The 27,608-nt window shown below is 41.8% G+C and overlaps 2 long non-coding RNA genes across 2 annotated transcripts in view; both read right to left on the reverse strand.

Moving 5' to 3' along the window:
* The window catches only part of LOC307169413, a 93,529-nt gene that overhangs the window by 16,025 nt on the left and 49,896 nt on the right, over window positions 1–27,608 (reverse strand). The window lies entirely within an intron of this gene.
* On the reverse strand, window positions 22,742–26,834 carry LOC307170302. Its single transcript, XR_013823340.1, has 5 exons — window positions 26,480–26,834; window positions 26,352–26,393; window positions 23,521–23,574; window positions 23,377–23,403; window positions 22,742–23,194 (listed from the first exon to the last, which is right to left on the reverse strand). It is a non-coding gene; the product is annotated as an uncharacterized lncRNA (long non-coding RNA).

Here is a 27,608-nt window from a genome sequence, read left to right on the forward strand (position 1 = left end):
AGAAACATACAGATGTGGTCAAGAAACTGGCAGTGTAACACAAATTCATCCATTTATAAAGATTATGGGTTTTTATTATAAAATTAACAAATACACTTTAATATAAACATGTACTAACAATGAACAAATAAACTATGATATTAACATTTATTAACAACACACTCTTTAAACCACAAAATAAGTAAATTATATGGTTTCACATTTTATAATTCATTTTTTTAGCAACACCAATTCATGGACTGGATTCCCTCTTAATGCATTAAATGCACCTTAAGATTAGGAAATATTTAGTAATTATTAAAACTCAATCATGCAAACTCACATTGTTAGACTCCAGTGCAGCGATATGTAATTTACACAAAGAACAGTGTGATTTGTCATTTCTTTTTAAGATAAATGTTAATCAGAATCTCTCAACCAATTTTGTTTGCCTGGTTTCGTTTGGACATTCATTGAGAATACTGTATGTCTTTTTTAATAATTCTACAGGTCAGTGGTCATTAACCTCCAGGTAATATTTTACAGCAGTTCTGAATAAACAGAGAGAGCAGGTGTTTTGTCAATGTTTATTGACAAAACTAATAGAAAGAAACATACAAAAAAATCAACAAAACAATTGATAAACAATAAAAAGATGCATATAAGGACAACAACCAACAATGAACACAAGAAACACTATACACAGAGGGGTTAAGGGTTTCACAAAACAAACATGGGGACAATCAAGACTAAAACAACAAAAAAACTTCAAAGAACTACAAACATGGCACCAAGAACAGGAAACAAGAACAAAACAGGGCAAAATACAAACTAAAAGTCCATGAACAAAAACACAGTGAACAAAACAGGGAACGTTACAATCATTCAGTGTATCAGAGCTACTCTGCTGGTCATTCCTGATAGATAAGAGTTTGTCACAATCATACAGAAAACAGTGGAAAATGTCTGATTTGAGGGGCATTGATGTATTTGTAAAACTACCCATTACAGAAAACGTACTCGGTTACTAACGTAACCTCGGTTCTCTCTAGAAGAGGGAACGAGTACTGCGTAAGATATCTTACGCTAGGGGAAAATCCTTTTTCCGCGAGATATTGAAGCCAAAAATTATCCTTAATTTTGTAATAATGCAAAACGCGTTGCGGCAGCATGCAGACATAGGCGAGACAGCTCGTGCGCCTATTGGCTGCTCTGCGGCAACTGCAGCAGCCTATCGAGCGAGGCCTGGCGTGACGCCAGACCCAATCAGGGCACTTCGCGCCCGCTGCGTCACGTCCCGCCGAAATGGGCGTGGTCTAGGCCTATAAATACCGCTCGCAGGCAGCTATTATCTGGTTTTTCATCATCGAAGCAACCAGAGCGTGTGCATGCACGGCAAGATACGCAGTACTCGTTCCCTCTTCTAGAGAGAACCGAGGTTACGTTAGTAACCGAGTACGTTCTCTTACGAGAGGTCTCTCGTACTGCGTAAGATATCTTACGCTAGGGGACCCAATGCAAAACGCCGTGCATGCTGAGATCTGACACCAAAGACCCAAGGGCGAAAGCCCGGGGTACATATAGTGCATAATCACTCAGGGAACTCACAGGGAGTCCAGGAAGAGGGAGGGGCGAAGCCGCACTCTTCCACATATGGTAGCGTCGCTGAGACGCGAGTTTCATCATACAGACAGGGCGGGGTACGGCCTGAACTGATGGGGGAATGTGGGTCTTACACAGTCTGCCCAGGCACATCTCGTGCTGCTACTTTTTTACTGTCGAACATTGAGCTGTGCTCAGTAGACGCAGCATTCTGAGCTGATAGCATCAGGTCAGACAATACTGGTAAACTTAGACCGACAGCAGCCTGGCCTGCAGGGCGGGAACCTCTAGGTTATAAAACCTTATAAATGTAGACGGGGAGGCCCAGCCTGCCGCCATACAAATATCTTGCAAGGCAATCCCACTTGACCAGGCCCACGAAGAGGCCATGCCTCTCGTGGAGTGCGCTCTGACACCCAACGGGCACTGCACGCCCTTGGAGGCGTATGCCAGCGCTATAGCATCAACTATCCATCTGGATAGGCTCTGTTTCGACGCGGCTAGTCCCTTAGAACGTCCGCTAAACGAAACAAAAAGCTGCTCCGTCTGTCTGAAAACAGACGAGCGAGACACATAAGCTCGTAATGCCCTGACTGGGCAGAGGAGGCTCGCGTCTCTTTCCTCATCAGGGACCAGTAGGGCTGACAGGGAGATAACCTGCGCCCTAAACGGTGTGTTGAGGGATTTCGGAACATAACCGTGCTTAGGTTTGAGTATAACTTTCGAGTCATTAGGCCCAAACTCCATGCACGCCGCGCTCACAGAGAGCGTGTGCAGATCCCCTATGCGCTTCACCGAAGCGAGAGCCAGCAAAAACACCGTCTTGAAAGACAGGTGTTTCAAATCGATTGACTGTAAAGGCTCAAATGGCGCACCTTTCATGGCTTCCAGAACCGTAGAAAGGTCCCATACGGGGACTGAGGGAGGTCTGGGAGGATTCAGTCTCTTAGCCCCTCTAAGGAAGCGGATGACTAAATCGTTCCTTCCTATTGACTGACCAAGCGTTGTTTCTGAGAACGCTGCTATAGCCGCCACATAAACTTTGAGCGTGGAGGGGGCCCTGCCCCCATCCAACAGCTCTTGTAGAAAGGAAAGCACCTCCGCCACACCACAGTGTGTGGGTGACACACCACGGGCTGTGCACCAGCCCGAAAACACTGACCATTTCGAGGAGTAGAGTCGTCTCGTAGACGGAGCTCTAGCCTGCGTGATCGTGTTTAATACTCCTTCAGGGAGTCCAACATGTACCCGTTGATGGCCCAGACATGAAGGGACCACAGTTCCGGGTGAGGATGCCAGATCGAACCGTGGGCCTGTGAGAGGAGGTCTCTCCTCACTGGTACTGGCCACGGGGCAGTACTTGCTAACTGCATCACGACTGGGAACCAAGGTTGGTTTTTCCAGAACGGTGCCACCAGCAGTACTGAGCATCCTTCTTCCCTGATCCGTTCTATCGCCTGAGGCAGGAGAGAGACGGGGGGAAAAGCATAGAGCGGGCGGCGGGGCCACGCATGGGCCAGTGCGCTCCTGCTCTTTGAGAAAAATTCCTGACAGTGAGCGTTTTCTTGAGACGCAAACAGGTCTACTTCCGCTCTGCCGAATTTCTTCCACAGCAGTTGAACTGTCTGTGGGTGTAGAGACCACTCGCCTGCCGGAACATTGTTCCTGGACAGTCTGTCCGGTCCTATGTTCAAGAGCCCTGGCACGTGCGCTGCTCTGAGCGAGCGCAGGTTGCACTGAGCCCATACCAGGAGGCGTTCTGCCAGCCTGTACAGGTTCTTGGACCTGAGGCCGCCCTGGCGATTTATGTAGGACACCACAGACATGTTGTCCGAACGGACCAAGACGTGGCGTCCTTTTATCTGGGGACAAAAAACGCGTCAGCGCGTTGTCTACTGCCAGCATTTCGAGGCAGTTTATGTGCAGGAGCTTCTCCCGTTCCGACCACTGGCCGAAGAACGGTCTGCCCTCGAGCAGCGCTCCCCATCCCGAGGTGGACGCGTCCGTGGACACCACTTTCACCCTCGAGGAAGTCCCCAGGCTTACACCTAATTGGTACCAGTCGTTCGCTCTCCAAGGTTTCAGAGCTGTGACGCACTTCTGATTGACCCTGAGGCGAAGCGAACCGGATGCCCACGCTCTGCGTGGGACTCGCGCTTTCAGCCAAAACTGCAGCGGGCGCATGCGGAGCAGGCCCAGCTGGAGCACTGACGATGCTGAGGCCATGAGACCTAGCATCTTCTGAAATTTCTTGAGCGGGACAGACGCGCCGCAGCGAAACGCGTTCGCTGTGCGTTGAATGTCTACCGCGCGCTGTGGTGATAGTCGCGCTATCATGGACAGCGAGTCCAATTCTGTGCCCAGGAAAGATATCTTCTGACTGGGTAACAGAGAGCTCTTCGCCCAATTGACACTGAGACCCAAATCCTCGAGGTGATCGAGTAAAATGGTCGTGTGTTCTATGAGCACTGCGCGAGATTGCGCTAGAATCAGCCAATCGTCCAAATAGTTCAGCACTCGTATGCCTCTCATTCTGAGGGGTGCGAGCACCGCGTCCATGCACTTCGTAAATGTACGGGGTGCCAGGGACAAACCGAATGGCAGGACTGTGTACTGATATGCCTGGCCCTCGAAGGCGAATCTCAAATATCGCCTGTGACGTGACGCTATCTGTATTTGAAAATACGCGTCTTTCAGATCTATTGACACAAACCAATCTCCTTGGCGAATCTGCACAAGGATTTGTCTGGTCGTGAGCATCCTGAACTGTCGCTTCACAAGCACTTTGTTCAGGTGCCTTAGATCTAGTATGGGTCTGAGACCCCCGTCTTTTTTCGGTACCAGGAAGTATCTGCTGTATAGCCCCCCTTCGCTCTGAACTTGAGAGAGAGGCTCTATGGCCCCTTTGCTCAATAGTTTCGTCACTTCGGCTCGAAGTAAATGTGCTACTTCTGTTTTTACCGTGGTCTCGACGCGCGCCACATAGCGGCGAGGGCGTCGGCGAAACTGCAGCGAATAGCCTCTTTTTATAATGTTCAGCACCCACTTCGAAACCCCGGGCAGCTTTGCCCATGCGTCTGCATGGGTAGCTAGGGGTCGAATACGAAGCGCGCTCCGCTCGGTCAGTGATGGAGAGGCTTCGGCGTGCTGCAACACAAGCATCGCGCTCGTGACATTTGAGGCATGGGGCGCGCTGATAACAGCGGGCAGATTGCCCGCGCTCGACTCCTCTGCGGTGGTCAGCCGCGAGGGGGAGGGCTGGGCGGTTCCCGTGGGAACTGTCATGTCTATGTGTGGATGTGGGCGCGGGGCAGCGGGCACATTTATCACACCGAAAACATCGTTCGCTTGCGTGAAGCGAGTGCACATTGGTTTCGTTTTTACAGAAACCGTGAGACATGCATAACGCGGTGTTAGTGGGCACTGTGTAGTGGGCACTTTCACCATGTTTGAAGCGCAACCGATCTGAGTCGGTTTTATGTGCGCGAGCCCTGTGTGACAGGCTGTGTTTGTGTGTAGGGATGGGCACTGGGTAGTGGGCATTCTTACTACACATGAAACACCATCGGCCGTGGCCGGGACACCAGAAAATACACTCTTTTGGGGAATTATCTGGGTAGCCGTGAAAACGGCATTTTTGTGCAGGCAAGCGGGTGACAGAACCGACTTGTTGGCTGCAGAAAACACTGGAACAGTCACATTTGCTGGAACTGGACGAGCGAATAGCTTTGGTGTGAGTCTGGCCGCAGCGGGACTTAAACACCGTCGTTTTCCTAGCTGTGCTAGGACGACTTCGGGGGCTCGGGCTTCACCTAGGTCGCGGGCCACGTACAGCGGGGCGGCGACTGGATGAGCGGGAGCGCGGTCTCGCGCTTCGGGCCTGGCGGCGCTGTGAAGTGGAGGCAGTGGACGGTGGCTGTGAGCTCTGAGCAGACGGTTTCGCACGGCCCGCTGCAGAGCTGGAGCGCTTCGGGAGGAAGTGCTTCATAGCCTGTGACGCTTTCTGTACCTCTGCGAATCTCTCCGCGAAATCCTTGACGGAGGATCCAAAGAGGCCTGTGGCGGAAAGCGGGGCGTCGAGGAACGCGGTGCGCTCAGACTCGGCCATTTCCGAGAGCGTCAGCCAAAGATGTCTCTCAGTCACGATGAGAGAGGCCATATTCCGTCCAATGGCTTGCGCTGCAGACTTAGTAGCACGGAGAGCGAGGTCCGTGGCACTCCTTAAGTCCGGCACGCAGATCGCGTCAGGCCCTTCCTCATCCAGCTTACGGAGGAGATCGGCCTGGAAGATCTGAAGCGTTGCCATGGTGTGCAGCGCTGACGCAGCTTGCCCGGCGGCGGAGAAAGCGCGGCGGAGCAGGCTTGACGTCGTGCGGCAAGCTTTAGAGGGTAGGGCCGACTTAGCACGCCGTCCAGCAGAGGGCGGGCATAAGTGGGTCGCTATCGCCTCTTCGACCGGCGGCAGCGAAAGGTATCCTTTGTTCTTGGCATCGTCAACAGTGGAGAATGCCAAAGAAACAGCAGGACGCACTCTAGCCGAATAGGGGGCGTTCCAGGACTTGGCGACTTCTTCGTGTAACTCAGGAAGAAAAGGCGCCGGTCTGGACGCAGGCGAAGCGCGCTCCCCCGGCAGGAAAAATCCATCCAGCCGGTTGTGAGCGGGCTGCTCAAGCGAAGACCACTCGAGGCCGAGGCTCGCCGCGGCCTGTGCGAGTACTCGCATGAGCTCCGTCTCGATGGACGCTCTCTTGCCTGAAGACATGCGGGCAGGGGGCGCGGGGTCCTCAGAGCCCGCCCAATCCTCACTGCCTGACGCCAGGATAGAGCAGGAATCATCCTCTCCCAGCAGGGCTTCCTCATCCACGAAGTCAACGGAAGCGGCGGCAGACGGCGGCCGCTGTCCGTCAGGAAGCGAGGCTGACGAAGCCGGGGAAGCAGGCGGGCGAACCGGCGAGCTTTGGCGGCTGAGGGAGGGTTCCGGGGCCCGCTGGGCACGACGCTTTTTACGGCGTGATGCCGCGGCGGGCGGGGGAGCAGTCTCGGTGAAGAAGGCTAGGCGAGTCCTCAGAGTCGCCATTGCCATCGGCTCGCAGTGAGGGCAGCCGCCGTCAGCGAGCGCGAGAGCTGCATGTTCCTCACCCAGGCAGGAAACGCAAACCACGTGGCGGTCCCCGTCGCTGAGTGTGGCTCTGCACGAGCCGCAGGAAGGCATCTTTAAAAAGACGCTAGCTCTTTTAGAATGTGTGTCGCGGCGGCGACACACACACACAAAAGTACAGTGTAATAAGGAAAGGATATAAGCGCCGGAAAGCGCAGCAGGAAGGCAGGAAGGCGGCGCGGCCAGCGACTTCAGTGACTCGTCCCGCTGAAGGTGCTCTCTCTCAGATGGCGCGGCTTCTTCTCCGGCTCCAGCGATGCGTGTGCTTCGCTTGAAGGATGAAAAATCAGATAATAGCTGCCTGCGAGCGGTATTTATAGGCCTAGACCACGCCCATTTCGGCGGGACGTGACGCAGCGGGCGCGAAGTGCCCTGATTGGGTCTGGCGTCACGCCAGGCCTCGCTCGATAGGCTGCTGCAGTTGCCGCAGAGCAGCCAATAGGCGCGCGAGCTGTCTCGCCTATGTCTGCATGCTGCCGCAACGCGTTTTGCATTATTACAAAATTAAGGATAATTTTTGGCTTCAATATCTCGCGGAAAAAGTATTTTCCCCTAGCGTAAGATATCTTACGCAGTACGAGAGACCTCTCGTAAGAGAACTTTCTGTATTCATCTTTCAAAATCATATGATTTAGCTGTTTTCATAAAAAATTTTTTTTTTTAAAAGAGTAAAGAATAGAATGTTTTTTATATAAGGCACTAAACACTTCATCAAGACATTTAACACTACAAATATCCCAGTGAACATTGAATATCAATTAAATTGTCACTGACATATTCATTAAGCTTCTTGACTTCTGTCATAAATTTACAGCATAGCCTACATGTTAGTATTTTCACACACACGCACACACACACACACACACACACACACAAAAAAAATATATATGTATATATATATTTTTTATTTTTTTTATTTTTTATTTTTTTTATGTGCGTATATATATATATATATATATATATATATATATATATATATATATATACACTGCTCAAAAAAATAAAGGGAACACTTTTTAATCAGAGAATAGCATCAAGTCAATTAAACTCCTGGGATATTGATCTGGTCAGTTAAACGTACAGTATGGAATTTTTTTGTCCACTAGGGGTTGCTAACGTCTTACAATAACAAAGGCGTAGTTTGATGACGCAACACATGCTAAGAATTATGGATCTTGTCGTCAACGTCAAGCCGGCCGATCTAATAATGTTTATGGATGAGTGAATACATCGATGCTTTTATCATGACTGTGATATGAAGCAGGTCGGGATTGCTAAGAGACAGCTATCAGCTCCACACGCGACGCGAGCTCCCGCGGATATAAAAGGAATATGGACATTTCATTCAACCGAACTAACGTTACACGCGAGTGCAGAATTACCACCCACAGGTCAGTTTATTAGACAAATTAAACTTGTGAGGTAGCCTAACGCAGCGCTGTTTCACTTGGTCTAACATTACATTTAGCACACTAAACTGCATTTGAATTGTGTTGAAATTTATGTGTTAGTCTGTCTGTATGAGACTAGCAGTAAGCTACATCAACATGAGAATAACATACAGATCATATTATAACATTTTATCATTGTTGAACTATATAACATTGGTTAGTTTTATGTAAATGTGCTCACCTGTTTAATAAAGTACATGTAGGAGCGATCGAAGTCTCGGACGTGGAGCTCTCGTATACTGTCTATGGGAGCTCTCGGCATCTCGAAAACACTGCGCTGATATTGATTCTCGTTTTAGTTCTCCTTTTTTATCCAAAGTCTGCTTGCCATGGTCCATAATGTTTGAACGAAACAACATTGCGAACTCCACAGTTGTCTGCGTCTGTCGCTTTGGTTAATCAGAGGGCTCTGCTCATAGCTCTGGTTACCATGGCAGTACGAGCGGAAACCATAGGCGGAAACCAGGGAAAACGCGGATATGACGCCATTGACTGCGACATAACGGAAATAAAGACACGGTCCGTGTCTTCGAATTAAAATATTAATTTCTCTGGATTTAGAATTTAATTGGAACTGTCGGGATAATGTAAATACACAACTTTAAAAAATATATAACATAGATATAGTGATTTTTTATATTTTTAAAGCAAAAAAAAAAATACATATTGTGCCTTTAAGTAACAGAGGGGGTTGGTAATCAGTTTCAGCTGCTTTAGTGTTAATGACATTAACAGCAGGTGCACTAGATGGGCAACAGTGAGACAACCCCCAAAACAGGAATGGTTTTACAGGTGGAGGCCACTGACATTTTTTCCCTACTCATCTTTTTGGACTGTTTCACCAGTTTTGCATTTGGCTAGGGTCAGTGTCACTACTGGTAGCATGAGGCGATACCTGGAACCTACAGAGGTTGCGCACGCAGTCCAGCTCCTTCAGGATGGCTCATCAATACGTGCTGTTGGAGCCAAATGTAATTTAATTACTTCACCACTAGATGGCGATGTGGTTCAGTGGTGTGGGTAAAGCCGCACCTGTTCCTTCACATGGTATTTAAGCTACTTTGGGTTGAATCACAGTGGACAGGTGGCGGGAATATATGGTTCTTACCATAGAACCGATGTATTGTAAAACTCTGAGCCAGCAGACATTGCATTAAATGGACAAAACACTGTTCAAACGAATATCGCTGTGTGCATTGTTTTTATTATGCGTGAAGAACATCTTACCACCTTTCCTGGGCTTATAGGAAAGCCACTACAAAAGTAAGAACCTTCTCGGACTAAGAGGATATCGTTTGGAATTGAGTTTCTTGTGCATTGGAATGGACGGAGGAATTCTGTGAATGGAAAAAAGGTTGACTTGCGCACATGGCAGAGTGAGTGACTACTACTGGAGTGTGGATCGCTTACCTGATGGGTTGCAGAGTCTTATCGTCTTGAACTGAACAAAGTATGTATGTTTTAAGCTGGCACATCTGGAGAAATCTCAAGAAGCTCTACGAAACGCCGGTGAGTGAACTACTTTGATCGATATTTATCGCATTATGAGATTCTGATTCAGGAAGAAGTTTGAATCGCGGCTTGAGCTTGACTGATTACGTTCTTCTACAATCAACAATACTTTCAGCTTGTTGTATGTTGTGTTGGAGTGGATCTTGCTTTGTTCAGTATCATTATCTTCGCTTTATGGCTTATTGAACGTGCTTTAAAGGAAACGCTTGTAAGAGTGCAATGAGTGTCATTAGAGAAATGAATGATGATGAAATCACGAGTGAAACGGATGATGCCGATGTTGTTGAAATTAATTCAGTGCATGGTCATGCTGTTACTGAGAGAAACAGTGCTGTTGGAACAGAGAAAAGAGTCAGGAAAATGACTGATAAAGGTGTTTCATTGTCTATTGAGAATTTACAAAAGCAATGTAAATCAAAGTTCACTCAAACAAATCAACTTAAACAAAGGATCAATGATCTTATTTCTGGAAAAGTGACCAAAGAAACTGTTTCTGTTGTGCAAAAATATTTCCAGAATTATGAAACACTGTGTAAAGATGCTGTTGAAACTCATAATTCATTGCTGAAAATGCCAATGCTTAAAACTGAGTGGGAACAGCAACAAAAGTGGCTTGCTGGCAAATTGAAAGAAAATAATGAGTTTATCACTGATGTCAAACAATGGTTATCCGATGCTGGAGTTTTATATGAGGATGGAATGTCTTTAATAGACACAAATGTAGATCCTGATGACAGTGTATCTAATGCTTCAAAGCAAGGATCTCGCTTTAAAACGCATTCCTCGTCAGGTTCTTCAAAGGCTTCAAGCACTGCATCTGCTCGTCTCAAAGCTAAAGCTGAAAAGGCAGCCCTTTTGCAATCTGTTGCTGCTTTGAAAAAAATGCATGTTCTTGAGGCCAAAGAGGAAGATCTCCAAAGACAAAAGGAGAAAGTGCGGAGAGAAAAGGAACAATTAGAAATGGAAACACAATTAGCAATTGCCACTGCAAAATTGTCTGTACTGCAAATGAGTGAAGGAAGTGTTGAACGAATGAGTAAAGAAGAGGATCCAATGAATGCGTATTACGCGAAACATGTAAAATCATGCTCCTCAAGTAAATGCTCTAACTCAAAGACGTCTTTACAGCCAAGAAATGGAAGTACTCAACATGACAATTTGGTTGTACGTCCAAAGGAGAGATCAAGCATGCAAACTCAAGCACCAGCCTCAATGAATTGTAAATCTTCATCTGCAAAGCAGCAAAATTTAAGTTCCTACAGGCCTAAAGATAACATTCAGACGCCATATTTGTTGCCTCCACAAATGACTACTCCGGTTTCTACTCAAAATTCTACCTTGTACGATGTTGTACAACAGCAAACTAACATTGCCGCTCAATTGTTGCAACAGCAAGCTTTGGTTTCTCTTCCACCTCGAAGGATATTGGAGTTTGATGGAGATCCATTGCAGTATGGCTCCTTTGTTAAAGCTTTTGAACAAGCCATTGAAAAGAAAACTGGGGACAAGCAAGAATGCCTTTACTATCTAGAACAATATACAAGAGGACGGCCAAGAGAGTTAGTCCGTAGTTGTTACAATATGAGAGCTGATCAAGGATACAATCGAGCAAAGAATCTGCTTAAAGAACATTTTGGCAGTGAAATTAAAGTAACAGCAGCATATATGGAGAAGGTCATGCGCTGGCCTGTAATAAAGGGTGAAGATGTTGATGCTTTGGAGTCTTTTTCCATTTTTCTGCGAAGTTGTTGTAACGTAATGGAAGACTTACAGCAAATGGAGGAAATTAATGTTCCATCTAACCTTCGACTCATTTTGATCAAACTGCCTTACAAATTCCGAGAAAAGTGGAGGGCTGTTGCTTGTGAGTTACAGGAGCGTCACGGCAACAGGGCCATGTTTTCTGATTTGGTGAGGTTTATTGAGCATCAGGTAAAGATTCTTTCCCATCCATTATTTGGAGATCTACAGAGTGGACAGGCATCCTTTTCATCTCATGCTAAAGCTCAGCCTAAATCTACTAGTAAAGGTCTTGCAACTGTTGCAGCTGTACATACTGTTTCACAGCTGTATCCATCTGAAGTACAACATACCTACACTAGTTCTGCTCAACAAAAGAACATCAATAAATTGTGTATTATCTGTAAAGGCGGCCATTCATTGGATAGGTGTTCTCGTCTAAAGAACATGACACACAGAGAAAAACTGAGCGTTTTAAAAGAAAATCGATCCTGTTTTGGTTGCTTGAAGATTGGACATGTAAGTAAAGATTGCAGAAACCCATTAATTTGTGATGTCTGCAGTCAAAGGCATCCCACCTTGCTTCACATAGAAACCAAAAGTGAACCATCACCATTACCAGTAACAAATGCTCTGGCTGCTTTGCAGGCGTGTGGTCAAAATGGGGCCGGGAACAGGGAGTGTGTTCTGTCTATCATCCCAGTACAAGGCAAGGTGAATTCAGGCAGTAAGATCATCAACACCTATGCGTTTTTGGATCCAGGAAGTTCAGCCAGTTTCTGTACAGAACATCTTATGAGAAAACTGAATCTTACAGGAACAAAAAGCTCCATACTGCTCCGTACTTTAGGCCAAGAAAAATCCGTAGACACGTTCATGGTCCGTGGTCTTCAAATTTCAAGCTTGGATGGACCGACCTTTGTGGATTTACCAGAACTGTATAGTCAACCATCAATGCCCGTGAGCAAAAATAACATCCTCACTTTAGATGACTTAAAGGATTATCCATATCTGGAGAGTATCAGAATTCCCAGTATTAATGCAGAAGTTGAGTTGTTGATTGGTCTCAATGCATCAAATCTTATGGAACCGTGGGAAATCATTAACAGCCAAGGTGGGGGACCCTATGCTGTCAAGACCCTATTGGGGTGGGTCGTGAATGGGCCACTTAGAGGTGGTAGTAGTGACAAAGGAGAGACTGGCTGTCCTGTAGTCACTGCTAATCGGATCTCTGTTGCCAGGCTGGAGGATCTGTTGATTGCTCAATACAATCATGATTTTAATGAGAAACTGTCAGACAATGATGTTACCATGTCAAAAAATGACCAACAGTTCATGGAAGTAATGGAATCCACAATCAAGTTTGAGGAGGGTAATTATTGTATTGACTTACCTTTTAAGTCTCCTGATGTCGTCATGCCAAACAACCGTAGTGTTGTAGAACAACGCGTTCTGGGTCTACAAAGGAAGTTTAAAAAAAATCGAGAATATCAGCAGGAGTATACATCTTTTCTGTCTGACGTCATTGACAAGGGATATGCAGAGGTAGTACCACCTCACCAGTTGAAACGAGAAGATGGTAAGGTTTGGTACATACCACACCACGGAGTGTATCATCCGAAAAAGAAAACGCTAAGAGTAGTGTTCGATTGTGGTGCAGTATTTAAAGGAATTTCGCTAAATAGTCAGCTGCTGCAAGGTCCCTATCTCACCAACTCTCTGCTGGGAATTCTTACAAGATTCAGACGGGAGCCTGTTGCTTTGACAGCTGATATACAATCTATGTTTCATCAGGTAAAGGTTTCCCAGAAACATGTGGACTTTCTGCGTTTTTTGTGGTATCCTAGTGGTGATATTACACGGAACGCTACGGAATATCGGATGAAAGTTCATCTTTTTGGGGCAGTGTCCTCGCCCAGCTGTGCTAATTATGCATTGAGGAGGATTGCACATGACCATCAAGCTCACTTTGATCCTTGTGTTCTAAACACAATTCTTCATAACTTTTATATGGATGACTGCTTAACATCTTTGCCTACAGAAGCTGAAGCACTCCATTTGGCTCAGAATCTCATTGCTGCTTGTGCAAGGGGAGGATTTCCGCTGTTAAAATGGTTGAGTAATAGTCGTGTTGTTGTGTCAAGCATTCCAGAAGAACAGAGATCAAAGGCAATTAAAGAGCTTGACTTGGATAAAGATGATCTTCCAATGGAAAGAGTACTTGGTTTGATTTGGTGCACCGAAAAGGATACATTTACCTTCAGGTTATCCATAAAGGAGCATCCTCACACAAGACGTGGCATGTTGTCTGTGGTTAGTTCCATTTATGACCCCTTGGGGTTTCTTTCCCCATTTACTCTGCCTGTAAAACAGGTACTTCAAGAAATGTGCAAGTGCAATGTTGGCTGGGATGATAAGATTCCACAGGCCTTCTCTCAGCGATGGACAAGATGGCTGGCTAACCTGCACTGTATAGCAGCACTGAAAGTAAACCGGTGTATAAAGCCCAAGGACTTTGGTCCAGCCAAACACGCTCAGCTTCACCACTTCTCGGATGCCAGCGAGAATGACACCGTCCCATAGCCATACTTGAGGTTGGTGAATAGTGAAAAAAGGACTGTAGTGGCATTTATCTTAGGAAAATCAAGAGTTGCTCCACTAAAACAGATGACAATCCCGAGGTTGGAACTTACGGCTGCTGTTCTCGCTGTACGAGTGGATAGAATGCTAAAAAGGGAGTTGCAGATTAATTTGGATTCATCTGTATTCTGGACAGACAGCATGACTGTACTGAGATATATCCAAAATGAAACTAAGCGGTTCCACACCTTTGTAGCAAATAGAGTGGCTGCCATAAGAGACTCAACAGATGTTGTGCAATGGAGGCACATAAAGTCAAGTCTGAATCCGGCGGATGAGGCATCTAGGGGTCTTGGTGCTGAAGAGTTTTTAGCATGTGAGAGATGGCTTAAGGGACCTGATTTTCTTTTAAAGGAAGAAGAAGAATGGCCCAAGTCCAACATGAATCCGTTGTCAATACCTATAGATGACCGGGAAGTTAAGGTAGAATACACTGTACATGCCTTTGCCTGTCAGGTTTCAAAGTCTCCTACCAGTCAGCTCTTCAGCTATTTTTCTGATTTGGCAAAACTTAAAATCTCTGTAGCATGGATGCTCAAGATCAAGGAAATGCTTGTGCAGCTTGTGAAACAGAGGAAGGCTTTACAAGCATCTACTTGTACAAAGGACGTCCCAAACACTGAAGCAAAAAGGTCTCATGCAACAAGAAAGATGAAGGCTAAAATGGATTGCAAAGCATTGACTGCTGATGATCTCATGAGAGCAGAAATTGTTATAATTCGATATTGTCAACAAGAAAGATTTTCTGATGAGATTATTGCATTGAAGGCAGGAGCCTATAGCCCCGTTTACATGCACACTTTTTTGCTATTCTGATTGAGATCGTTCTGATTGACGGATTCCGGTTGACTGTTTACATGGGATATTATCTAAACCGATCTGGTGTTTACATGTGCTGACGCTTTCAATCGAAGTCATTTTCTGACATGCGCACACAGCTTGTCTGCCGGATCTGGAAGCTCATTATTTCCACGTTTTCAATCCTGTCAAGATGGTGCATCACTTAATTGTTGCGTTAGTTGTAGGCATCAGCCGCGTTTCCACTGTCGGGCCATTGCGAGCCATAAAAGGGCCGTTTTATTGTATTGTGTAGGCTATTGTTCTTTGTTAATTATTGTCTTGTTTTGTATTTGCATCAGTTTTTCATTCTCATACTCATATCACACTCATTATAGCATATAATTAAATATATATTATTATTGTAAAAAAAAAAAAGAAGAAAAAAAGGAAGTTTTATCAGAAAACTGATCAGAAAGAAATCACTAGAAACAGCGTGATCGCAAAACAAGAGCGACTGTTTGCTAGCATTTTTGTTGTTTAATTAAATATTTAAAACCCAAGAATAGATGTTTTACCACAGGTTTACAATAAAAAGCTATACATTAATCATAATGAATTAATTTGTGTCAAAATTGCACATTAGTCACACAGAAATAAAGTGATTAACCTTTTATGACGTTTGTGAACATTCACAAAAGAAAGAGGACACACAACTTATTCGCGTCTGTTTCTGTTTATTTGGTAGCCTAGTAACAGGACGTATTTACATCACATTTAGAAAGAATGTTAATTTCTACAAATATGCCACCAAAAATATGACCTGAGGAGCTTTAGCACTCTCTCCCAGAAGGATACAGTTATATTTTCAGTCAGAGAAAAAAAGGATAGTCCGAGACATAGGCTACTGACAGATAAAATAAAAACAGGATTATGATTTGTCTGATTTCTTCAAGCGTACATATTTACCATGTTTACTATGGTAATGGTTAGCGTGCATAGTTTTTTGCATCGGGTATAAATATTCCTACCTTATTCGGTGATCTGAATCCACAACGGATCACAAACAGAAGGCATTATGTTAGCTGACAGAATTATCTGGCGCAAAACCAGGCATGCGCAGAAAGACGTACGCTCAAAGTAATCGGATCAGCTCGTTTACATGGTGTAATCTTTCGTTTGATCGGTTCATGAAAAGGTTTATTCCACCCCCTTCAATCCGACTGAAATTTCAATCGGTTTGAGCATTTTTATTCCGATTGAGGTGTTGACATGGAGCATTTTCATTCTGATTGGACTTGCACCTGGTTATAATCGGAATACAATGCTACATGTAAACGGGGCTACTGTCAAGAAAAAGAGTGACATCTTTCGGCTTGATCCAGTGCTGGAAAATGGTCTTTTGAGAGTAGGAGGGAGACTGGCTAGGGCTGCCATGCCTGAGGAAGAAAAGCATCCAGTTATATTGTCTAAAGACCAGGCTATTTCTCAACTTATCTTGAAGCATGTGCATCAGCAATTGGGCCATGCAGGAAGAAATTATATGTTGTAATTTCTTCGTAAGCGTTACTGGATAACTAACGCTAATTCCGCTTGTCGGAAAATAATCTCTGACTGCGTCACATGTCGTCGCCTTCAAGGAAAGATCGGAGAGCAAAAAATGTCTGACTTGCCAGCGGAGAGACTTTTGCCCGATTTACCACCATTTACAAACGTTGGTGTTGATTACTTTGGACCCATTGAAATCAAGAGAGGTCGAGGAACAATTAAGCGTTACGGGGTCATTTTCACCTGCATGGCAAGCAGGGCTGTCCATCTGGAGATGGCCTATACATTAAATACAGACTCCTGTATTAATGCCATTCGCCGGTTTATGTGTCGTCGTGGTCAAGTCGCTCAGTTGAGATCAGATAATGGTACCAATTTTGTCGGAGCTGAGCGGGAGCTGAGGGAAGCTGTTACTGGGTTAGACCATAATAAGATCCAGCATGCATTGTCATCAAGGGGACTTACGTGGATATTTAACCCTCCTGCCGGGTCTCACTTCGGTGGAATTTGGGAGAGGCTTATTCGGCTTGTGAAAAAGGTATTGCATTCAACCATTAAACAGCAATCTATGGATGATGAAAGCTTTCAAACTCTTCTGTGTGAGATAGAAGCAATCCTTAACGCCCGTCCTATAACGAAAGCCTCTGACGATGTGAATGATCTGGAGGCACTTACGCCTAATCATATTCTCCTTCTAAAAACTAAACCACTAAGGATCCCTGGAGTTTTCGATGAAGGAGATTTGTACATCAAGAAACGATGGAGACAGGTACAATATTTATCGTATCTCTTCTGGAAAAGATGGGTAAGGGAATATTTACCATTACTACAAGAAAGACAGAAATGGATAAAACCACGAAGAAGCTTTACCGTGGGAGATATTGTTGCTATCATGGATCCTTTAGCGCCTCGTGGCTCCTGGTTGATGGGAAGAGTAATTCAAACCTATCCTGATAAAAATGGATTCGTTCGATCAGTCCAACTGAAGACAAAAACAGGACATTTGGATAGGCCTGTGTCCAAAATCTGTCTACTACTAGAAGCTGAGCACTGAAGCAAATTGGAATTCACATACAAAGACATTTATGGCTCCTTATGTATAAGTTGTTTAATTGTGAATTTACATTATTACAATTATGGGGCCGGTGTGTTGGAGCCAAATGTAATTTAATTACTTCACCACTAGATGGCGATGTGGTTCAGTGGTGTGGGTAAAGCCGCACCTGTTCCTTCACATGGTATTTAAGCTACTTTGGGTTGAATCACAGTGGACAGGTGGCGGGAATATATGGTTCTTACCATAGAACCGATGTGTTGTAAAACTCTGAGCCAGCAGACATTGCATTAAATGGACAAAACACTGTTCAAACGAATATCGCTGTGTGCATTGTTTTTATTATGCGTGAAGAACATCTTACCACCTTTCCTGGGCTTATAGGAAAGCCACTACACGTGCCATTGCCAGAAGGTTTGCTGTGTCTCCCAGCACAGTCTCAAGAGCATGGAGGAGATTCCAGGAAGACAGACAGCTACTCTAGGAGAGCTGGACAGGGCCGTAGAAGGTCCTTAACCCATCAGCAGGACCGGTATCTGCTCCTTTGTGCGAGGAGGAACATGATGAGCACTGCCAGAGCCCTACAAAATGACCTCCAGCAGGCCACTAGTGTGAATGTCTCTGACCAAACAATCAGAAACAGACTTCATGAGGGTGGCCTGAGGGCCCGACGTCCTCTAGTGGGCCCTGTGCTCACTGACCAGCACCAGGGAGCTCGATTGGCATTTCCCATTGAACACCAGAATTGGCAGGTCCGCCTCTGGTGCCCTGTGGTTTTCACAAATGAGAGCAGGTTCACCCTGAGCACGTGACAGACAGGAAAGGGTCTGGAGAAGCCGTGGAGAATGTTATGCTGCCTGTAACATCGTTCAGCATGACCGGTTTGGTGGTGGGTCAGTGATGGTCTGGGGAGGCATATCCATGGAGGGACGCACAGACCTCTGCAGGCTAGACAATGGCACCCTGACTGCCATTAGGTATCGGGATGAAATCCTTGGATCCATTGTCAGACCCTATGCTGGTGCAGTGGGTCCTGGGTTCCTCCTGGTGCACAACAATGCCCGGCCTCATGTGGCGAGAGCATGCAGGCAGTTCCTGGAGGATGAAGGAATGATACCATTGAAGGTCCACCACGCTAACCTGACCTACGTCCAATAGAACACCTCTGGGACATTGTGTTTCGGTCCATCTGACATCACCTGGTTGCACCTCAGACTGTCCAGGAGCTCAGTGATGCGCTGGTCCAGATCTGGGAGGAAATACCCCAGGACACCATCCGTCGTCTCATTAGGAGCATGCCCCAACGTTGTCAGGCATGCATACAAGCACGTGGGGGCCATACAAACTACTGAGTACCATTTTGAGTTGCTGCAATGAAATTTCAGCAAAATTGACAAGCCTGCTGCATCACTTTTTCACTTAGATTTCCGCGGTGTCTTTGAATTCAGTCCTCTGTAGGTTGATCATTTTCATTTCCATCAAACGATGTAGCATCCTTTCGTTCATAACACATTACCCAGTCCATATTAGTATAGATATCCAGCATGATATTTTTCCCCATTGAGATCTGATGTGTTTTCAAAGTGTTCCTTTAATTTTTTTGAGCAGTGTATATATATGACAAAAGTGTGATCGATATTGATTTGATTTAGTTAATAGAGGTTTTTTTTTAAACCTCATTTAGATGTCCTGGATGTAATGGGAGGCTGTTGGTTATACCAGAGAAGTATGATACCAAGATTATAAATTCCCCCAGAATTCCTCTGGAGGGAGCTCTCTGCCTCTTTAATTGCACTTGAGTCTTGACTGACTGTTGTTGTGCTGTGTGTTTTAGATGGTGGAAATGTAAAGCGACAGATTGTGATTTCTGTGCTCTCTTTTTTGTTTAACATACTGCTGTTAGCCACTTTTGATACAGTGTGATCTTATTATCTATAACATCAGCGTCCTATAGATCCTATCTGTAACTTCTTAATTATTTGGGAAGCTGTGAGTTTGTTTTGTAGGCCAAAGGCCATCACTTTTTCTCCTGTTTATTGGCAGATAAGGAGATGGGGTATAGTAAGTAGAGGTAAGTTGGCTTATTTTAGTGGGAAAAGTTAGTTACTGTTTGTTTATTGTGTTGGCATTAGCTCACCCCTGAAGATGTTTGCTTCCAAACTATTTTAGTTTCTTTTGAGAAAAATATTTGTTTTGAAATAATTAAAATAAATTTTGTAAAACAGAAAGAATAACGCTATGGAAACGAACAAGAAAATAAAATAAAAATGGATAACTAAGAAGTATTGTTTTTGTCATTTGTTACACCCTGACCTGACCAGGGACCTTAACAAGAAACTTGTTAGTCATCTCACTTTTTTCACAAGTGTCTAAAACTCTCCACTGTAGTTTAGCAGGTATTTCTCCATGCATCTCGCCACAGTTCTTATAGAGTCACAGATTTAAACTGTCATTTTCTGATCTCACAAACACACATTGCTGCCAGTGTGTCTCAATACACTTATCGTCACTGTCAAGAATGCAGAGCTTCCCGTGACGTCTTCAATCTGACCAGCAGAGAAAGAGAGAAACAAGAGTCAGACAGCATTTTCATGAATTTGCCACACATTTGTTTTATAATTATTAATTTTCATTGTTATTATGTTAATATTTGTCTTTAGTTTGACAATAATATTCATCCATGCAAAAGCAGAGTATTTGTATTATGTATTACAGCATTGTTTTATTGTGTTTTTTTGTATTATGGACACAATGCTAATTGAAGCCTGTTCTCAGAGTGATCAGTCTGGTTGTTAGATAAATACATATGCGTCTCATTTAGTTTGCAGAGGTGTGTCACATGATGCCAGTGTTTAATGTTTTACATTCACTAAGGCTTGTTGTTAGTTGAAACAACTAGCCCTAACAGCCTCATGGTTAGTTGTAATACTTGTTTTAAATACTTCCACACATGCTAGCATGACGAAACTTAGTTTACTAGTTGCCATATCAACGCTATAGAAAAAATTACGCCAAAATTCCGAAATCTTTGGATGATATCAGCACTGAACATTTAACCATAGCAAAAGTAAATTTCTTACTTATGTTAATTTTTCATCTCTATTTTGGTGTTTATTTTAAATTAGACAAATCTGATATTATTTTAATCTCCAATATGTTAGACAGAAGACACTAGCCGCGTTTAAAGGTGTGCAGATGGGGTACGTTGTCACACGGCGTTAGAATGAACCTCTATCAGAACTATGCGATTTTATTATATACTTTTATGAATTCTATTGAGAAAAAAAGAAAAAAAAAGGTGAATAAAGACTGAGAGTCAATGTTCAGAAAGTATTCATTATTGTTTTAAACTATGTTGTGTAGCTGTGTTTTCCGGTGTGTTCGTTGTTAAACTCAAAAAAATATTTTATTTTTTATTATTAAAAAATGCCCTTATTTAATATGAAAAGGTTAATACTTGTATTTTATTGAGACTTGTGTACGTTTGTCTTGTATATGTTTTTATTAGATCAGATAGCGTTTTAAGCTGTCACATGGTCTTGTTCCAATGCACCCCACTTATGGGGCATGTTGTCACATTTCACTTCCATTCTTTCTGGGTATATTAAGAAATATATATATATATATATATATATATATATATATATATATATATATACTGTATTAATAAAACAAAACCACATAATTGTACAAGACATGTGTGAAATTAATGTGGGAAAAAATAAATACTCTGAAACCTAAGTAGGTTTAGTTTACATAAACTGAGAAAGTCAAAAAGCGTTAGGTTGTGCCCCACTCTACCCTAACCATAGTGACAGTGACCAAAGTGATATCAAAGATGGTGCGAGTTTATCTCATAGACTGTAAAAAAGAAGATGTGGCACATCTAATGACAGCCTCTGACGAGCATGCATTCCAGTGATGTTCCTTGGCGTGTTCACTGCCGGTCAGACACAAAGGTGTTCTCAAACACTAACTCAACACAGCATTGAGAGAAGCTTTTGAAAGGGAACTAGTTTGTTTGCATTGCGTTCATTTTAAAATGTTAATGCGTTTAGCCCTATGTGAAATCTGTTTTTATTGTTTGTCAACACACTCATTACATACACTCATTTTGTATCTGCATTCACTATCTTCCTTAGTAATTAGTGCTGGCTATATACTGACAATTCATAATAATTCATAATAATGATGTTAGACCCAGCAATTCCCCCTCCTCCGGATATTTTGAGCAGTAGCTTTATATAAAAATGTACAGTTGCTGGTCATAAAATTAGAATATCATCAAAAAGTTGATTTATTTCAAGAATTCAACTTAACAGGTGAAACTAATATATTATATAGACTCATTACATGCAAAGTGAGATATTTCAAGCCTTTATTGTTTTATAATTTTGACGATTATGGCTTACAGCTTATGAAACCCACGAAATCAAAATCAGATTTGCACCGGCCCACACTGCCAAAAGAACCAAAACCTGTTTCAATGACCATGGTATTACTGTGTATTTACTGTGTGATTTTATGTAATATTCTAATTTTCTGGGATTTTAATTTTTGTGGGTTTCATAAGCTGTAAGCCATAATCATCAAAATTATAACAAATAAAGGCCTGTTAAGTTGAATTCTTGAAATAAATAAACTTTTCGATGATATTCTAATTTTATGACCAGCACCTGTGTATAATGATATAATTTTAATATTTTCTATAAGTTATATAAGTTTATATAAGTTTTTATAAGTTATAAGTTTATATAATTTTAATATTTAAAAATCAAGTAAATTTGTACTTTTACTAGAGTAATATTTTATTACTCTAGTATCTGCACTTTTACAGGCTACTTGATTTGTGTACTTCATCTACCACTGAGTATAGGTACTTGAAATAAACTTGATTTGAATGCTTCTTGAAATAAACTTTTCAATGAAATTGAAATGTGCCAGCCTGGATGACCAGTTTTTTTTTTTTTTCTCTCTACCAAGCTTGTTTTATAGAAACTTCTTTCAATTTACCTGACTAACAGAAAAATAACATTGTTTAAATGTTAGCTCTTATATCTGTATCATATAAGCATCAGTTTGCCTATTGATCGGTATGTGTGCGTGTGTGTTTCATGTCATTTTTTTGTAGTATTTTGATGTTCTTTGCTACTCTTAGTATTTATGATCTGCACTGCACAATCTTTGTCATTGAAGTTACAGGATTACAACCAAAATAATGTTTTATATTTATATTATTTGTCTTCAGTTTGATGTTCATGGCATATAGGAGAGGACGTTACAGTAGATAGTCTTTATTGAAGGCCCCAGTACATTTTTTTTTCATCTTACCCAAGTACATTGTTTGTGCACACATTACTCCTCAAATCATAGCAAGCTTTTAGAGACCAACATTCATATACTATTTTCTCAACTGATCCTCAAAGTAGAAACAGAATATCCTGTATGTTGATTTTAAAAAAAGACATGCAACAAAAAGGGCAGAACAGAGAGAATGGTTATGAATACACAGTTAAACTAAATCATCAAGTGAAGTTATGCTAAACATAATCAAGTATGATATACTCTTTTGCTAAGAATTCCCAGATGAAAAAAAGCTGGTGAGGGATATATGTAGTGGAATGTGCTGATGAATCTCCATCATTGGTTTCCTGTAGAATCACTTCTGACCACTGGATGTAGGGTTGCATACTGAGTTAAGGGAAGACGATGTTTTGTCTGTTGCAACGTAAGCTAAAATTGCATACAAACATATGAACAAGGATCATTGTGGGAAATTCACTTTGGATGATGATGTAAACAACAACAACAACAACAATATAATGTCTGTTCATATAAATCAATCAAGTGTTTTTTCACTTCTCTATAATAAGATTTCATCTGTTACTAAAGGGTATTAATATTAACCAACATACCAACAACTCCACATACTCCTCCTTTAACTGAATAATGAGAGAGAGAGAGAGAGAGAGAGAGAGAGAGAGATGCGACATAATTTCAGACGAAACATTTAAAATCATGGTATTCCCAAGATATTTTTGGATTATATATTATCTTACCAATATTAAGAGGAAGAGTAGGAACAGGTACAGACATACAAGCACTTCCAGTGGCTGAGACAAATCAAACACACAATTATTTGTTACCATCGACTTCGGTACTGAAATTTTAAAAATGTGACGATACCAGCATTTCCCTCTATCATTTTGAGCGGCGCTGTTGAGCGGATTCTTAAACAACATACTGTATATGTCTCTGATTGGCTACAAGGATCAATGCATCAAAAACATGTTGTCTTCACCGAGCGCTTGCAAAGCCTAACATCCGCTGATAAACAGATTTGTGTTTTAAAAATGTCAGTGTACCTTGGTACCGAAGTCAGTACTTTCGACAACACTAAGATCAGGCCATAGAAAGACTTAGGGATGCATACTCATAGATACAACTTTTTTGTGTGAATGAATATGCATCTCTCCAGGACATTTTGCCTCATTTATCAATCTAGCGTAGAAACGTTGAGAGATTAGATCAAGAAATAATTTTACGATATGGTTCACATGTGATTTATGAAACATTTGTTTGCCACCAATCTTATCACAGGAATGATCGTAAATTTGATGGCTGAAAACAATCATCATTTAACCCTTGTGCATCCTTGAGGACATTTTTGGCTTTTTCAGTTTTGTTTTTTTGATCACTTTGCCTGTGTTAATGCTAACTGCATAAAATTTGGCACGGGTGTGTATTTTTATTGGAATTTTACTATTTCATCATCATTTTCTTTAAAAAATCTATTTTGCACTAGTTACACAAAATACTTCCTCTCAGGACCTTAAGGACAAAAATGTCCCCATTGAAACCCATTAAAACTGCATTTTTTAATCCCTGTGCCGTTTAACTATAAAATGATGCAATCTTTTTTAATAGGCTTTCATTCTGTTGGCAAGGCTTCAAAATTGAAATTTTTACCATTTTTTTATCAGATGGTGCCATTTTTTCAGGTTAGGCCTATAAAGCAAATACTCGCTTTATTCCTGTTTTCTGCTTCGGCATATTATAGAGCCAACTGGATAAATTATGCAACGATAATTGTGTGGGTTTGTTGGTATGGATGTCTAAGTGTGGTTGGTATGTGTGTTATAAAAAAAAAATGTGTTTGTGTGCATGTGTGTGCTTGTAATATTTGAGAGAGAAAAACTCAACAGCAAATCGAAAATCCAATCACTGTGTTCACCAGTGGAGTTTTGCTGGCATCCAATGGGGAAAGTCTGGTACTGCGCCCAAACAAAATCTTACTGAAAGCTCATTTTTTGAGATATCATCCTCAAATTTGGAACACAACCTGTTTAGATTTATGGCTTTGAATTTATATCAGTTTTAGAGTTCCAAATGTTTCATAAAATATATATTCTTTATATTGATTATAATGTTCATAAATATTTTTCATAAACTTAAACTTCTATAACATTTTTTTGGTTGCACTTTTTTCAATTTTTTCACTTCAACAACAATCTGCCAAGGGTCTTCTTTAAAATGAGACCAAACTTAAGTATTTGCTCCCAAGCATAACATTTTTATGAGAGTTTTTTGACTTGGACATTTTTGTCCCTTTTGGACCTATGAGTAAGTTTTTTTTTTTTTTAATGTTAACTGCATTAATTTTGGCACAGGTGTCTATTTTTATTGTAATTTTACTATTTCACCCCCATTTCATTTGAAAAAAAAAAATGTTGCACTAGTTACACAAAATACTTATATATATTTTATATAAAATATTGATTATAATGTTCATAAATATTTTTCATAAACTTAAACTTCTATAAAAAAATTTTGGTTGCACGTTTTTCACTTTTTTCACTTCAACAACAATCTGCCAAGGGTCTTCTTTAAAATGAGACCAAACTTAAGTATTTGCTCCCAAGCATAACATTTTTATGAGAGTTTTTTGACTTGGACATTTTTGTCCCTTTTGGACCTATGAGTAAGTTTTTGTTTTTTTGTTAATGTTAACTGCATGAATTTTGAGCTATTATAGAGCCAGTTGGATAAATTATGCAATGATAATTGTGTGGGTGTGTTGGTATGGATGTCAGAGTGTGGTTGGTATGTGTGTTATATAAAAAAAAAAAAATTTGTGCGCATGTGTGTGTTTGTAGTATTGATAGAGAAAAACTCAAATGCAAATAACAAAGCCAATCACTGTGTGACCAGAGGAGTTTTGCTGGGATCCAATGGGGAAAGTCTGGTACTGCGCCCAAACAAAATCTTACTGAAAGCTCATTTTTTGAGATATCAACCTCAAATTTGGAACACAACTTATTTAGATTTATGGCTTTGATTTTCTAGCCGTTTTAGAGTTCAACTTGTTTCATAAAATATATATTTTATATAAAATAATATTCATAAATAATTTTCATAAACTTAAACCTATATAACTTTTTTTTGGATTTACTTATAAAAAAGATTTAACTTCAGCAATAATCTGCCAAGGGTATTCTTTAAAATGATACCAAAGTTAAGTCTGTGCTCCCAAGCTTCAACTTTTTATGACCGTTTTTTGACATGGACATTTTTGTCCTCTTTGGACCTATGAGTAACTTTTTTAAATTGATGCACAAGGGTTAAATATCACGCCCCCAACAATTCACAATTTAGAAGCCTTTCCTCTATGGTTTACGACATGGACAATCTTGACCCGGCCAAGAAGAGGAAGTAACCTCTAAGAATGCAACCTACCATATCACACAAACAATGAAATTCAGCATTAAAACTTCTATAGTTATACTTTTACTCTAAGATGCGAGAATCATAAGACAACATTAGAAAATCTGTTAATTAAAGAGGTCCTTTCTGTTCACAAAAGGTCTTCTATATCAGAGCTACTTCTTACCTCCTCCAACGAAAGCTGCAGTTTCTCCAGTGTTATTACAAACTTTAAAAAAAAGAAAAGAAAAATAAATTAGCATGTAACAGCATTACACTGCAATGAGCTTGTAAAAGAAACTTAGAGACACTTACTGAAGGATTTCTCATTTGTGTTTCCCTGTGTTCCCGTGTTGGAAGAAAAGCCGCTTGTGAAAAAAGACATGCTTGCAACTTCAGCTTGTATCGATAAAACCGACTGAGCGCAAGCAGGAAAGAGACTGTAAATACTCATAAGAAATGAAACCAAAACCAAACAACAGACAGGTGGAGCAATCATTTTAATCCCAACCCAACTTATTCATCCACTGAAAGCTCTGAAAGCATTTTGTTAGAGTATACTGTTTATATAATAACAATAATATAACAATTGCAAAAAAATGTCTTTCATACGAAAATAAAGACTTGTAAAGTTCCATTGTGTTCCAATGTTGACAAAAATGTCTTTTGTGAAAGAAAACACGCCTGCAGCTTCAGATGTATTGATAAAACAGATTGCACTATTCATAGTTTTCAGTCACATGACCTGTGCGGTGGCCTGGAGGGCAAAACAATGGGCCAACATGGCGGCTTACAATGGCCTCTCCATAGAGATGCAGCACAAGCCGGTCGATTTTCGTCCTGTTTCAAGCCACGAATATTTGGATCACTTCTCAACAGATGAAAAACTAAAATACCAACACAAACTGCAACTTTTGCAACATAATACATTAATCTAATTTTGTTTTCCAATGTCAGGTAAATTATTCCTATACATTTCAGACGACCCCACACTGACAGCTTGGGTTGCTGTGGCGAAAGAGGGACTGGTGCGATTTTGCCACTGCACCTTTATGGCAGGTTTAGGAGAGGTGTGTTCACATGTGTCATACTCTACACTTGGATAGCAGCTGTGAACAAACTGAGTGGCTTGTTTTTACAAAGGTTTCAAATTTTTGCAAGCTTGGTTTGTTTTGGCTTGTGTCACTCACTGAGATCTGAAGTGGTACATTTCATTTAGGATATTCCAACATCCAAACTCATCTCGAATGCAGCAATGAGTTTTTGAACAAGTATAGTATACCCATCACTCCACTAGAGTTTGCTATTGAGTTTTACTTTGAGATGTTTTATTTGGTCATCACAGCTTTGATAAAGATAACAATATTTTTTTGAAAATGTTCTTACACAAATACAAATTTCAGGGTGCTAAGCCCTACTTTTTCATTTTACGTAAGGAACTAAA

This window comes from Squalius cephalus (assembly GCF_949319135.1).
Source record: "Squalius cephalus genome assembly, chromosome: 13".
In the NCBI taxonomy this organism is placed as follows: domain Eukaryota; kingdom Metazoa; phylum Chordata; class Actinopteri; order Cypriniformes; family Leuciscidae; genus Squalius; species Squalius cephalus.